The 6,314-nt window shown below is 36.6% G+C and overlaps 1 pseudogene; it reads left to right on the top strand.

Moving 5' to 3' along the window:
• The first annotated feature begins 4,777 nt into the window (after positions 1–4,777).
• On the top strand, positions 4,778–5,428 carry LOC121331168 (annotated as a pseudogene).
• The last annotated feature ends 886 nt before the right edge of the window (positions 5,429–6,314 follow it).

The following is a 6,314-nucleotide window of genomic DNA, read 5'->3' as shown; positions in this document are numbered from 1 at the left end:
ACTTTAAAAATACTGTACAAAGTATTTGGCATTAAAATAAAGTTAAATAGGTGAGAACAGGGTTGGTCTCCTTGTTCCAAAGGAATAGTGTGTGCTGTAAACCTCTGTAAACAGTAATATCTCCCATATCTATAAAGCATATGCTATAGAATTCCTGGCAATAAACAAGTTTGTTAAATATTTTCTCAAATATAAATTGTGTGCTTCATCTTTTTTTCCTTGTTTGCCTACTTAAACAACCTATTTAACTCTGTTCAACTTTAAACACACAAGACATGCAATAGTTCTGTAATTAGACAAACATAATGTTACTAAAATGCATTACTCAGTATTAACCTCTGTGATACCTTCAGAATGTATTTTCATTTTTAAAAAGATATCTGGTACTTCACTATGTTCAAGAAAGTTAAAGACAGAAATCTTGTGGGGACGATTTCACCCTCCAAGTGAAATGACCAGGGATATGCAACACCTGAAAGCAATATTAGCACTTTTTTTTTTAACATTTCTTAGTACCAATAGCAGATAAAATACATATTTACAAAACATGTGTTTCTTTCAAAACTACACATTTTAGATTTATATAATGAATGAATGTGCGCAACAGGTTACATTTATAAAATAGTTTTCTTAACTATAACCACTTTAATGCAATCCCCTGACTTCTTTAAGTGGCATCTCTGTCTATAATCACACTTAATCAAAGGCACACTCCACAGTTAATTATTAAGGAAGTTGATTGGGAGACATTATGCAGGTCCTGGCATTATGCATTGCAATAGCAATGCAGTGATTACCAGGTAAATGATAGTCAAACAATCCCAGTGTTTTTCCTACTGCCTGCTGTTTTTGTTTTTCATTTTTGTATATGCTTGCGCTTTAAACAGCATTATGTTATTTTGCCTTGTGTTGAGTTTTTAATGGGAGTCCCATTTTCGTTCCTATTCAGAAATAAATATGCTGCTCCCCAGTGCCACATCGACAGAGTTTTAATAGCTGACACATGTGAATGCAGAACCAAATTCAACTTTAAACATAGCATGTAAATTCTCCAGCCAAAACCTTGTTATGACAACACTGTTCTCAGGTCTGCATGATGCAACACTCTACTACTGCTTACTGGGCAAGATTTACGCCACGTATTCACCAGTGTAAAGTAAATTCAGTCTTAAAATATGTTTCAAAACTAAAAATAAAGAAGCTATATTTGTCATGTTATTATTATAAATCATAATAATCTATGTTGTTTATCTTTCACTGTCAGAATCTGTCATGGTGGAATACAATCTGAAAAATGGGGTTAGTCAAGCTGCACAGCTGCACATCTGACCAGAGTTTCTATTTAAAAGTTAAATAGCAAATAGATTTTTTTTTTTTTTTTTTTTTTTTTGTTCTAAAGATAAGTATGGACCCTGGTTTGGTCTTGACAGAATGATTACAGGGCGTATCCAACTCGTGAACTGGTTACCCTTACTACATTGTTTTCAATGGCAATGTAGTGGCACAAAGGCATCCGCAATGGAATGAACCAGTAATTGGTGGCATTACAAAATGACACCCTTTTACTTTTTATAACAACTAAAAACAGCATAGTAAGTTTGTAATGGGCTTTTCCGTTTCCATTGGATGTAATGGAGCCCTTATTTTCAAAGAATTCTTTGACAAAAACTCAACTTACTACTTGCTTTTTTCCCCCTTCTCTTTTCCACTCTTGGTTACATGACTAATTAGCCACTCACACCTCTGCAAGCTTGGATAAGTAACACACAAACACCTCTCCTAATACGACCAATAACAGACCATCACACTTCATCAACTGGGGATGAAGTCCATAGTCCAAAATGGAATAATACAAAATGGGACAAAATGTTTGTCATTGAATTTGTTAAGTGACTTTTAGTATTATCACCATTGAGTGTTTATAGTTATGGAGGATAATTGTTTCACTATCTATAACTGAGAAAGGGATATCACTTTTTTTTTTTTTTTTGGTAGGTCTGTTAACTTACCTTACTGAATCACTGTTATTTTATTGCTGTGTGTATGAGCTGCTGCTGCCTGTTATTTTCTTTGTGAGTGTCTCTGCCTGACTCCTGCTGTTGTGTGTGTGCACCGTTGTTGTGTGTGGCTTGCTGTGCTGCGTGAGTGGTGGAAGGTTTTGCAAATCGTCTACCTGAACCCCAGCAAACGAGCAGTGAGAATGGGCCTATATTAAGCGCAGCCTGCGTGCTGCAGGGTGTCGTTGCTAGGGAGTGTAAAAGAGCTAAATCCATCTTTTTGAACGAGCTAAAATTAAATGGCACTCTTTAGAGCCAAAAAGAAATTCATGGTAGCATCTTCAGTACCGCCACTGAGAACCCACCACACACCAGCACTACAATGCTTTGCGAATGAGGGATAGTGAGAGTCAGAGGGTTCAGGAATATACGGTGGTATTTTTCTAACTTTTCTATAAGGGAGGTAGAGGAAGTATCTTCAAGTAAATACATGTAGCTTCCAATAAAGAAGACACACTCTACAGTACCACCCCAATTTAATAAAAATTATAGGAATGTGTGGCGGGACTTGTTGTGACAAGTAAAGAACTGAGTGTATTGAATTATGGAAGTCGATTGTAAATAACATATAAATCATCTATAAAACCCAACAACACACATACAGCAGTTACTGTATGAATTAGTGGAACAAAGAAAAGTTATGTTATTCTTCTCCAGTCGGCCTTGGAATCTGTAAAAGGTTTTATTTGGAGATTTTCAATGTCAACGGGAAATTATTCATCTGCTCGTTCTATACTGCCAGATCTCAGTGGCAGCTTCTTTAATGCCATAAAAAAACAAATATTTATGTACTTAGCTTTTCCAATCTGCAGACTAGGCAGAGGCCCAAAGTTTATACACAAAACAGCTTTATAAGAAACCATCTCTCTCAAAAAGGACTTACAAGCTGTCGACTCAAATCATTTTCAGACTCATTTCTCCAGAGATAGCCCTAATGTTTGGTCTAGCCCCGAGGTTCACAGCAATATTAGGCGCCATGGGCCTCATTTACGAAAGGGCACTAAATTTGCAGTTATCCCACAGGTAAAGTAGCGAGCCTAAGGTGCACTATAAATTATAATTTACTGCCCCATTTACTAACAGAATGCACTAAAAGCATTTTTTGTTTTTTAGCAAACAAATTTTCACAGAACAACCATTCATTCAGGCCACTGTCAGTCACACACCAGAAAACACAAGACAGCTGAACTGCGTTTCCCATTACAGCTACATATTTGGCTTCCTATACTTCTCCTTTTCATTGCATCTAGAAAAACCTGAGACACCAAAGAGATTAAGTCGTTCTGAATCTTGTTAGAGGTACCCAAGAATACCATGGCTATTGACAAGCGATTGCTTAACATGCTGTCGGAGAAAGTAATTCCACATAATTACCTCTATTTGAGGATTTGGTGCCTTTCTCGTGCCCTCTGACAGACAGTTCTTGTTTTCTCATTGTGATGTATTGTATCACAATGCTGCTCTTATCCATTTGAGCATTTGTCCAAAAGTTGAGTGTAACAGTGGCTCGCAAGTGACTTTGGGAAAGCTCATGTTTTTGTACTGACTTTGATAGACATCCTAGATAGCCAGTGCTATTCCATATCACCATTTCTGTTCTGAACAAAAGACAGTTCCAGCAATATTATTTTTTTAATTGACACCTACCGGTAAGCCACGGATAACTTTAATAATTTAAATTTTGGAAGAGTCGACTATATCCCTTCCCTTCCTGTGTCGGTACGGGTATTTGTAGTATATATTTGTTAACAATCTCCATTTCTTTCTGAGAAACTTCTTAAAAAAAACCAAATCAACTACCATGCCTTTGTTGTCTGATGACATTTATTTTGTAAAAAGTAAATTGAAATGATGCTTTGACGTTCTCAATAACGCTATTGTTACACAGCTTAGGGCCTAGCATATTTATGTTCCGCCTCTGCTCAATCATGATTGGACAGCTGCAAAACCAGGGCAAATCTTTGACTCTCCCATTGGTTAAACTTACTCAAGATCATCAGCCGAGACTGAGAATATCTTCAACTGTTTATGTCCCACCTCTGCTCACTTTTGATTGGACTGCTGCAGAGATAATGCAAATCTTCTATTGGATGGTTTTATTTTATATGCAAAAATGATATTCTGCATGATCAAACTGTAAAAAAAATGAATCTGCGATCAACTCTTTAGTTGATTAATCAGTCCAATTAATCTGAATCTGAGCAGCCCTAATATATATATATATATATATATATATATATATATATATATATATATATATATATATATATATATATATATATATATGGGGATTAACTTATGACATATCTAGTGTAAACGAATTTTTTAATTTATCTATCGTGACATTTAGTATTCTTTCTGTAAGCCATTCATTTTAGGTTATTAATATTATATTATATTATATTGTTTTGTTATTACATTTTAATATAATACAATTGTGCTACACCACTGAAACTACAAATGCAAGTGAACCATTTCCGTTTTAGTGTGTATGTAAATGTTCTTATGCAACAAAATGATCTGGAAATTTAAAAAAACTCAAGAAAGAAAATGAGGAACTACAGAAATTGAATAATACCCTCCAGAGTGGTACTTTGATTATTGTTATCATTAATATTAATAAAGATGAAACAACTACGACTACAACTACTATGAACTCTATTCTTCCGTGGCAGCCATCGATAGAGGAGCGTTGATTGCGGAGAGCCGAGAGAGCGAAAATGGTTTGTGCCCAACCTTTGATATCTGTCTACTCCAAAAAGGGAGAGACTTCAATCAAAAATGTTATTATGCCTGCTGTCTTCAAGGCTCCCATCCGCCCGGATATTGTGAATTTCATTCATACCAACATATGCAAGAATGCCAGGCAGCCATATGCTGTCAGCGAGCTTGCTGAGCACCAGACCAGTGCAGAGCCCTGGGGTACCGGAAGAGCTGTGGCTTGTATTCCACATGTGCGTGGTGATGGTACTCACCGCTCCGGCCAGGGTGCTTTGGCAATATGTGTTGCGGTGGTCACATGTTTGCACCCATCAAGACCTGGTGCCACTGGCATTGCAGAGTCAATGTGACCCAGAAGCGTTATGCCATCTGCTCCGTCCTGGTCGCCTCAGCACTGCCAGCCCTGGTCATGTCTAAAGGTCACCGTATTGAGGAGATCCCAGAGGTTCCTCTTGTGGTTGACGATAAAGTCGAAGGATACAAGAAGACCAAGGAGGCTGTGCTGCTGCTGAAGAAACTAAAGGCATGGAATAGAAGGTGTCAATGTGACCTCTCAGCACATGCGTGCTGGTAAGGGTAAAATGAGAAACCATCACCGTATCAAGCATAATGGACCCTGCATCTACAACCTGCCAATGCAGAGTACTTAAGAAGAACCCACTTAAGAACCTGAGGGTCATGTTAAAACTCAATCCTTACTCCAAGACAGCAAGACGCAGAGCAATCCTGTGTCACGATCCCGCTCACAAAGCCCAGAAAGGGAAGCCAAAGAAGGCAGCAAGGACAGCTGGTAAGCCAGCAGCAAAACCAGCCACAAAAAAATAATTCTCATGTGCAGGATAAAGTCTAATTTAAAAAGAAAAAACGCTACTACTACGACTACTACTACTAATAATAATAATAATAATAATAATAATAATAATAATAATAATAATAATATGCATTTGTACTTTATTATATAAAACTATTTAAATAACAACAGGCTTCTGCAACTGGTATCTGTTTCAAAGGAAAATCTTCCTTTCTAGTTTCTACCATTTTTTACTTGCTTGTTAAGACGTGAATACAAAATACGCAGTACATTACTAAAAATGATTACACAAAGGTATGGATAAACCAGAAACCAGAAATGCTTACGATTAAAGATCAAGACTTATTATATATATATATATATTATATAGATATATATATATATTATATATATATATATATATAGTGAACAGGCTGGCCGTTATTTGGGTTCGTGCCCCTTTAAAAATGTGACCCAGAAATAAAAACTTAGATTTTAAAGTGCTTTCACGCACTTTTATTCACAATATAAATCAAACAAACAAAAACAAACACCTAGCTCTCATTGAGCACTAACTAAATGTTAAGCTGTTAAGGTGTTTACCTGCCAGAAACAAAAACATAACACCCTTTTACACCAAATGTAGGTTTATCTTGTGTACCATCACAAACAAGCTCTTCACATTACAACCACACACTACTGAACAAACTGGCTGCACTCTTTCAATACCCTGCACCTGGTTCTAA

The sequence above is a fragment of the Polyodon spathula genome, chromosome 18 (genome assembly GCF_017654505.1).
Source record: "Polyodon spathula isolate WHYD16114869_AA chromosome 18, ASM1765450v1, whole genome shotgun sequence".
In the NCBI taxonomy this organism is placed as follows: Eukaryota; Metazoa; Chordata; class Actinopteri; order Acipenseriformes; family Polyodontidae; genus Polyodon; species Polyodon spathula.
This window is presented reverse-complemented; position numbering and strand designations above follow the sequence as displayed.